Genomic DNA, 10,186 nt, shown 5'->3' with positions numbered 1-10,186 from the left:
TTCCTGGAACTCACTTGATAGCCCAAGCTGGCCTCGAACTCACAGAGATCCGCCTGGCTCTGCCTCCTGAGTGCTGGGATTAAAGGTGTGCGCCACCACCGCCCGGCCCCTACTTTTTAATAGAACCCAGTGTAGTTGAAGTTTTCCTGTGTCCACCCAGCTCCTGTGTCCTTGCATTTCTGCAGCCGCTCAGACCCAAATAAACACACACAGGCCAATATTATTTAAAACTGCTTGGCCATTAGCTCAGGCCTACCACTAACTAGCTCTTACACTTAAACTCAGCCCATTTTTTTAAAATCTAGATGTTGCCACGTATTTTGTGGCTTTACCTGTGTGTCTGTTACCTACTGCTCCTTGGATGGTGGTTTGGCATCTCCTGACTCAGCCTTCCTCTTCCCACAATTCTCCTCTCTGTTTGTTCTGCCTATACTTCCTGCTTGGCTACTGGCCAATCAGCATTTTATTTATACACAGTGCTATCCACAGCAACCCAGGATCACCAGTCCAGGGATGCCACCACATACCATGGGTTGGGCCCTCCACATTGATCACTAATTGAGAAGAAAGCCTTACAGTTGGATCTCATGGAGGCATTTCCTCACATGAGGCTCTGTCTTCTCTGATCACTCTAGCTTGTGTCAAATGGACACACAAAATCAGCCAGTACAATGCGGTTCCATGGTGGTAGGAGCACTTGGCAGCTCCTTGATATTTGGCAACAAATTGGTAGCAAACTAAGTCTGTAAGCATATTAGCACTTAACACAGAAGCACTGCTCCTCTGGCCTTTCATCTGGCAGATAGGCACCATGTTTAGTAAGGTCCCAAACTGTCTACTAAATGTAACCAGAGCCTTAATCATACATATATATCATTCTATGGGGGAAAAACAGACTCACTGATACAGGATAAGGTAAATGAGTTGCAGAATCCTTGGAAAACTGGGGACCAATCACATGCTGCTTCACACCGCCTGATCTGGTCTTCATCACCCAAGAGAGCACAATCACCGTTCTCCTCCCTTTTATGCAGTCACTGAGGCAAATAAGAAGCACCGCCTCTATCAGGCCAGACAGACCACAGTCATGGGCAGAGTGAATTCCCACTACAACTAAGGGTCATTAATTAGGAGACTAATTCTATAAACATGCAAACCAGGAGAAACATTTAACTTTCAAACTATAATGTTCCACTCTCACCCCTGACAGCTCATGGCCAAAACTCTCTTTATTGTAAAGCCTAGAACTCCATATACATAGGTGAGGCTTGTGGTGGCTCCACTAGGGAATCCTTTAGGCTTGGGTAGACACACCCTACAGACCTGTTGCTTACAGTACGGGCTAGATAATGAGCCTGCTCCACTCACTGATGACAGGGGAATCCATGGCTGATATATAAAATTAAATTATAAAATAAAAAAAGAAAATAACATGACAAAAGCAACTTAAGGTTAAAAAGGTTTATCACTGTTTGAGATTACAGTCCATCATGACATCTGGCTTCATTGTGTTTTTCGTAAAGAAGCAGAGAGTGATGAATGCTCTGTACTTTCTTCTTTTTATCAAAATAGGACCCAAATCCAGAATCTCAGTCCATGGCATGACACCACCCACAGTTGGCAGGTCCTCCTACTACAACAAACCTAGTCAAGATAATGCCCCTGATTGCCTTGCCTAAAGGCCTGTCTCAGAGGGACCTTTACATCTCATCAAGGTGACAATTGATATTAATCAACACAGGCTTAGTTGTATATTTCTGGCACCTCCAATATCCTACATTTTTCATTACAACATAGGTTTCATCTTCATAATTCCAATTCTTGGATAATTCTTCGTACTCAATCTTATTCATCACACACTGCCTGACCTCATCTGCTTCTATCTGGGGCCTTGGTACAAGCCTGTAGGACCCATAATTCTTGTATTCTTCATTCCTGCAAAAGCAGCACCATGTGAGAATGTCAACTTCTGTTGTCCCTGTGAGATTTTGTTTGGCCACTATGAACCACAGCCTCAGCAGCCTCTGTGCTTTCATGGTGGATGATGGGAAAAATATCTCCCTAGGGTGCCATTTTCCAGGTGAGCACCCTGGAGAATATATCTTTTCAGGCACTCTTCTTTCAGATGAATCTTTTTCAAATGAGTCTTCAGTTTTGTGTTCTAGAAACTTCCATATATTAGGTTTACACTCAAGATGTCTTTCCTGTTGCCCCAGTAGAAAGGGTATTAGTCTCTGTTAACAGTGGAAGCCACATCTCCCAGCACAATCTAAGTACAACGTTAACCAGACTCACATTCCATTCCTCGTCAAACTGCACATTTTCACAAAGTTGATGTTTTAGCTTCTGTCTTCTCACCATAAATCTGGCTAAAACTAATGAGCAGTATTTAGGCCCTGTTCTAAATATTTATCTTGCATTTTCCACCTAGTTAGTTAATTCATCACTTTTGAGTTCAACATACTGACAGAAGCAGAGCATAGATTATTAAAATGTAACAAGAATAGTCTCTAACCCATCTCCCAAGAGCATCTTTGTTCCTTTCTGAAACTTTATGATTCAGGCTGCCACTGTCTGGTGTTTTTTTTTTTTCTTTTTTTCCTATTAGTGTTCTGTTCTTCCCTGGCTCTACTAGAATAACCCATGAAGCTGTACTTATTACTATGTAGGGCTTCTCTAGCTTGTAGCTCCAAACTCTTCCATATACTTCCTGCAAATAGACACAAAGGCCTACAGACCACATGATAAAGTTTGATATAGCAACAACTAAATTACTAGGTACTAATTTTCTGTACATGGCACTTTTCTTGTTATTGGGAACAAATACTAAAGGTAAAAAGTCTTTATATTTTGATTGAGAATTTGAAAGCATATGATCAAATATAGTGGAGGGAGGTATGAGGGTAGACATCTCCAAGACAATGGTACCATGTGGCAGCTACTTACTCTATATCATCAACAGAAGTAGAGAGCTGGAGCTGTGTAGTGACCAGAAACTGTGTCCACCAGCTAGATCCAACCTGAAAAGATTCCACAACCATCTGAACAGTGATACAATCTGGGGACCAATTATTCAAGCACATAATCCTCACATAGTTGGAACAGTGTCACTGAATCAATGAGTGTGCTTTACAGTTATTACTATTAAATACAGCAAGCTGTTCATCAGAATGCTTGCAGTCTGCATTTGTGCCAACAGTAACTTTCTTAAGTTCCCACATCTTTGGCAGCTTTCAAACCCTTCTGATTTTCTACATTTTTGTTTTGCTTTTGTTATTTGTTTTTTTAATTATTTTTAATTTATGGGAGTAACATGAATTTTGCTTCTTTGTTTTTTTTTTCATAGTACAAAATTTGAGAATTTCTCTACATGCTTATTATACTATTGTTTTATTTAGTTTGGGGTCATTTTCCTATAAAGACCTTCATTACTTTTTACTTACCTTTTATTATTAGTTTGTAGGAACTGAATCTTACTTTAAAACACAGACTTTGCAAATATCTTCTAGTCTGCTGATTTCAATCACATTAACATTTCTTGACTAAATTCTCTCTTTTATTACACCTCTTTTGTTTCTTTGATTCATTCTTTTTCATAAATCCTCTTCCTAGCATCCTCCACTATATCTCTTTGACATTCAGTGTTTTTATGCAAAATATAAATGAATTGATTTTTATGACGTATAGCTATGATTAAAAATATTGAATATAATCTACTAAAGGCCACTGGACTATTTCTTAGAATGCAAAAATTCTTTCTTTCACCTTTACTTTAATGAGTTCTCTCTTTTTCTCACCTCTGCACACAGAAATTTACATATGTACACATAAACACATAGGGAATGCAGACTCCCAACATTTGTCAATAGAAAAAAGAAGTGAGTGCTTTTATAAACTAAAACATAAAGCAGAAATATTAAAAAATAATTGAAAAGTGGAGAAAGTTAAAAGGAGAGGAAAGTGGAGAAAAAATTAAAGTTAATGTACATCTGACTTAAATTCAGAGATTTGTGTAAAATTGGAAAGTCCATCTTTGCCTTCATTTCATAGATTCTATTGCCTCCTCCTTTGTGAGTAGTGCACTTTAGTATTATTTGACTATTATTCATTCTCTAGATGGCTCTAGGTGGAGGAATGGAGAAAAAGGGGGAATCAATACATCGAGGCTGGGAGATAATAAACCATTTACCACAGTATAAGAGTGTTCTCTGTAAAGTAAATGTATTTTTGATGGAACATAGGAAGTCAAATAAATTCTTAACTGCAGAAACAGAAAAATAATCAGTAAGTCTGAAATCAGAGAGAAAGAATTGTAACTACAGAATCATTCTTTGTTTGAGGTTATGATATGTATGATAAGGAAACAGAGCTGTTCATATAGAATTGTGAGTTGCAGAGTTACGATAACAATTTACCTCGAAACAGTCTAGAGGAACAGGGAGGATATTTTCTTAAACCAATCTACTGATTTCAAATTCCATCTCATAAAAATTATTCTGTGAACTTGTAGTGGAACTTACAGGAAATCAAAGAGAAGGTAAATGCAGATAGCCATTTTCTGAGTGTGTTTCACATTGTGCTTGGGAAGGATTACATTTATAAGAATTCTACACTGTGAAGGTGGCTGTAGTAACCTTTGCTTAGCACAAGTGTCAACTCATACAGAAGCAGGAACTTTTCAAGTCTCTTATTCCATAAGACTGTGACATACAAGGTCGAGCTGCTAAATTCATTCATTTATTAGCTAAGATTATACTGGAAGAATCATTAGATGTATATAAAAATAGGTGGTTATTTCACATTGAACTAATATTCATTCTGAATTGAAGTTGTGCCAAACACAGCTAATATATATATATATATATATATATATATATATATATATATATATGACAAAATTGAACTAAACATGGAAATTATTCACTGGTTTTGATCTCTCAATTACATATATTCATCTTTTGGTTAAAGTAAAAACACTGTACAACTTGAGATCTTAAAACTCAGTCTTCTTGGTTTCCCACTAGTTTATGAAGTAGCATATTGGATTATTCATTGCAGTTTTATTTTCCCAAAGGGAAAATAATGATCAAAAAAGTCAGAAGAAACCTCAAAGGTATAGATACTAGTAGAAGCTATCTAGACTCAGCATTCAATATGGTTTCTCTTAGTAAAGCACGATTCTGTAAGTATTTATCGAAAGGGGTTTTCTCAGCTCAAAGAGACGATAATAAATACAAGAACTTGAAAAAGCTTTGAACATTTTTGATTAAAATGTTTCTAAGGCAATGAAATATTCCCTAAATTTAAAGCCCTCTGTGTATTCATCTTGGCATCTCCATAATTGATCACCTTGTACAGCTAGCATATTCGTTTGTGCTCTCAAAAAACTATAATATTATTTGCGGTTTGAAATTACATAAATTATGCATAATATAGTCATCTGAAAGAGTATTTTTATGCTCAAAGAGTATTTTGAGTTTTTGTGTTATTTTTATTGTTATGTTTATTTTTCCTAACTAACTGATATACAGCATTTTACTGTCAGCTTTCTCATATCCAAAGGCTTTGAGGTTGCTCCCAATAGTGTGTTGTATCAAATTTATGTGACATACACACATCTCAATATGCACAGTTGAGACATGTGTTCAAATGTATATGCCTCCTCAGCTGTGCAGATTGTATTTCATTAGTATCAAATATTTCCAAGGAGTGTGGATATAATCTACACACCGTGCTAGACAACATCTTAGAGTTCATAATTCTTAAACCATTGCTTCACTACTAACACTAGCTGCAAAGAAGCAAGAAATCCTTCTCATCCTCCCACAAGCTTTATAGTTCTTTCATTTTGCCTGAATACTTGCTGAGCAGCTGAGGATGCTGTCATTCAAATATTTAAGACTAATTCTACTCTATGGAAAACAATGTTTTATGTAAAATTTTGTTTTCTAAATAATTACAAAAATATGACTGGGAGTGCCTGGTTAGCATGTGCAAACCTCTGAAATGATACACACACACACACACACACACACACACACACACACACACACTACAATAAAAGTAAAAACAAGTTAAAAAACACCAGATTAAATGAACGTGTCCCTTCTGTTATTTTAATTGATGTAAAACTTTACTAGTCCTCTCAGTTTCTACTGTTGTCTTATTACAAATCAGTGAAGCATACATGAACTACTACCATTCTACACATTATATACTCATAATTTTTCTTTCATCTCATAATTATTTTCAATATTAATTAATTAACTTATCTGTCATATGAATGGAGCCATGCAGACATGATGTAGAAATCACTTATCCCCTTCCATCATGTGGGTCCAAGGGATTGAACTCAGGTTGTCAGGCTTGGCTACTAGTTTCTCTATACAGTAAGCCATCTCACTGGCCCATCATCCATCCTACCTTCCTTCTTTTCTTTGTTCGTTTGTTCGTTCCTTGGTTCCTTCCTTCCTTCCTTCGTTCCCTATGTCTTTCATTTTGTTTATCTTTCTCTCCATCCCTTCTTTTTCCCTTTTTTCCTTCTTTCACTCTGGATTGGAGGTTAGAGCTTTACGACTGAATTGAACTTTTAATTTGGCAGAAATTTTAGATTTTTAAATTTTAAAATCAGATACATAACACCTTTATCTAGAGAGCAGCCCATTTCACTGGCTTGGTTTTAAATCTTTTGTATTCGTAATTATTCTGTTTTCATTCTCGGTGTGTTATTTATATTGCTTTCCATGTATGCAACTATATTGGGATGTGCATGCTTATGTGCTCATGTAAAAACCTGTTTATATACAAGTCAATCTTGCCATTGTTTTGTTATAGTTTTTCAGCCTTTCAATGAATGGCTTTGGGTTTTTTGTTGTTTGTTTGTTTGGCATAATCATTTTTGTTCCATTTTATAAATTTTATTCCCATGATTACTACTTTTCTCTTTTCTTTGACTTAATTCTTTCTATTTCCTTAATCTTTGAGTTACAAGTTGACTTTATTTGAAGGATGTTTGTGTGACTTTCCTCCACAGGGATGTGAAAACATACAGATGGCACTAATGATAGATCAAGGAAAGGATTCTATTCAGGTCTACCTTAGTGAACATTGGTGATTGAAAAGCAGCTACAACACCAAAAATCCAGCACGATGATTATTCAGTAAAGCTGTGTTCCAGAGTTCTTTGCTCAGCATATAGGTAGCTCCACAATAGGTTACCATCTCCCAGAGTGATTACTTACTGATTAGTTTTATTATCCTCAGTTTTATGGGACTCCCTCCCTTCAGAAGCAGATTTCAATTCTGAGCAAGTAGCTATACAACAGATGAGTACCCTGTTTTATTCATTGGACACAAGTGCATTTAGAAGAAGCAGTAGGGGTTGCTGGCAGGTTGCATTTCCACCTTCATAAAAGTTCTTAGAGTTTGGTAAGCCCTCAGAGTAAATCTCCAGATGGTAGACCCACAGAGTCCATGTGAAGTTCAGTGTGAATATTATATAGTTTGTGACTTCCATAAAATTGCACATTCATTACACATTTTAATAACAAGTAAGTTGAAATACAGTTTATAATCCATGAAACTCACCATTTCAAAGTGTGCATTTACAGCAATCATTACTACATTCTAAGATGAGAATGTTTTAATTGACCCCAAAACAAAGCTCAGGCTCCTCACCAGTCATTCCTATTAATGTACCCATCTCACACTCTGGAAAATCTAATCTATTTTGTGTCTCTATAGATTTGTCTGCTCTGGAAATAGCATCAAACATTATGCATGCTTTGATGGCAAGCTTGTTCCACTTGGAATATATCAGTGCTTGGTTTATTTGTTTATTGATGAATAATGTCTATTATATGGTTGTGCAATACAACATTATATATTCATCCACCACTTGATTGACAAGCAGATTACTCCCACTTTGCAAGCTATTAGGAATAAGGCTGATATGAATATTTATATGAATGTTTTCAGTTGACATGCATTTGTAGTTGTCTTTAAAATGTATTAGTAGGTTTGGAATTACTGGTTCCTATGGTTATTAAATACAGAAATATGTAAAGATTTGGGAAACAACCATATGCTACACAAAATGGCTACTTTCCTTGAACATTCCACCTTCTGTATAGGAGGGTTTCAGTATGTACAGTTTTAACATCTGTCTTCTTTGTGACTGTAATCATCTGCAAAAAGTATGAAAAGGGCCCTTGTTATGTTTTGCATTTGTGTTTACCTGCTGACAGATGCTGTGGGGAGTACGTTTAGATGATCACAACCACTCACTCATCATCCAGACAAAAGTATCTAACTACGTCTTTTAAATAGGAACATCCATATGTTCATCAATCTATCACACATCCTCTTTATCTGTTTGGATATGAGTCTCATATCAAAAGTATGTTTGGGAAATATTCTCCTGTTGTTTGGGTTGTCTTCTTACCTTCTGAATAGGTTCCTTTGGGGAATATATATATATATATATATATATATATATATATATATAATTTCTGATAAAATTAAATTTATTTTTTTCATTTATTAAAAAACTTTGATTTTTTTCTAATTGAAGGTAACTAAAATAAAGTTGTATGTATTCTATTAAGAGTTGTTTAGTTCTAGATCTTACATTCAGTTCTGTGAAATAATGAACAATATTTATATGTGATTATATATAGATGCCATATATATGCTACCACACCAATATATATTCATATATATGCTACAACAGCAGTATTTTATGTGTGGAAACACAGTTTCCTCACACCTCCCTTGAAAAAGACATTTTTCCCTTACAGTGAGCAGCTCTCCGGGAATTGGGCTTTGGGCTCCCTCCAAAGCCATATGCTCCCTGTGATGGCGTCTGCCTGTTTGTTTTTCAAGGCTGTCATGGAGCTAAATTGGCAAGGCATGAATACATATTAACATACATTTTCCTATTCTTAATTCAACAGGCCAGCTAGTCTAGCTGAATCAGTGAGCTCTAGGTTGAGTAACAGGCCTTCTTCAACTAATAAGAAAGAAAGTGAACAATGAAATCACTGGCATTGACTTTCTAATCTCCCTGATCATGTATACATGTACATCTGTACACCAGTATATACACATATAAGAACATACATAATACACCAAAGAACACGTACACACATGCGCGCGCGCACACACACACACACACACACACACACACACACGAATCAAAACGTGTGAGAGAAGAAAAAAACAAAGAGTGAGCAAGCAAGTTTATTGGCATTTAGCACTTAATGTGCATCTGTACAGCAGCAGGCAGCCCAGTCCTCTGCTGGTGACTGTTAAGTACAGCTGGCTAGTTTAACTCCACAGTCTGCCAGCTTATCACATTTGGTGGCTAAACCTAGCCATTGAAATTATTAGCAGACCTATTCTGGTCTAGCCAGGCAGTCTATGCTACAATCATTTGAGACCTGAGTGTTTTCTCTTTATGGATTTTAGATCTATTTTAATTGTATATGATAGGATATTCTTATATGCATGCTCAATTTCCACCCTTTCAGTTAGCTATTATTGCAGTAATGTGCAATAAAGGTCATAGAGCTGTATAGCACCTATTCACTGTACAAAATGGTCACAACTACATACCTAATGTTGCCCACATCTCTGGAGGTATTCTGAATAGGTTTCCTGATCGACAATGCTCACATATACATGTGAGCCTGAGACTGGGTTTGGCTCTGCTCACTATGAGAAGCTTCCTTTCATACTTCACTCATTGCCTGTACAGGCTATCAGTTCCAACAAGATAGAGGCTGGAATGATGTGTTATAAGGGTCATGGGCCTTTGTTAGTTATTTGATCAGGAAAGACTACTCAGAGCAAATGAGATGAGTGAGAAAAGTAGAACTGGCTGCAATTGACACAAAATTAGTTCAAATTAATTACTTTGAACTATAAATTCAGATCTCTATGAGATTTAACCTCAACAGGTCTTTTTTGCTTCATTCTCTGTAACTGCTTCTGTCTTCTATAGCAATAGTTCAAATTACTAAAACATAAACACTACCAACATTGAACAAGAGCTCTGTGGCCATAGAAGAAAAGAAATTACTTCAATTGTCTCACATGGACCTCAGGCCAATCAGATTATATTCCTGTGTCTAGAGAGATTATGAGAGCCCATATTCAAAGGACTGGCTTAGACTTGAACAAGACT

This window comes from Peromyscus eremicus, unplaced genomic scaffold, assembly GCF_949786415.1.
Source record: "Peromyscus eremicus unplaced genomic scaffold, PerEre_H2_v1 PerEre#2#unplaced_1300, whole genome shotgun sequence".
NCBI classification, from domain to species: domain Eukaryota; kingdom Metazoa; phylum Chordata; class Mammalia; order Rodentia; family Cricetidae; genus Peromyscus; species Peromyscus eremicus.
This window is presented reverse-complemented; position numbering follows the sequence as displayed.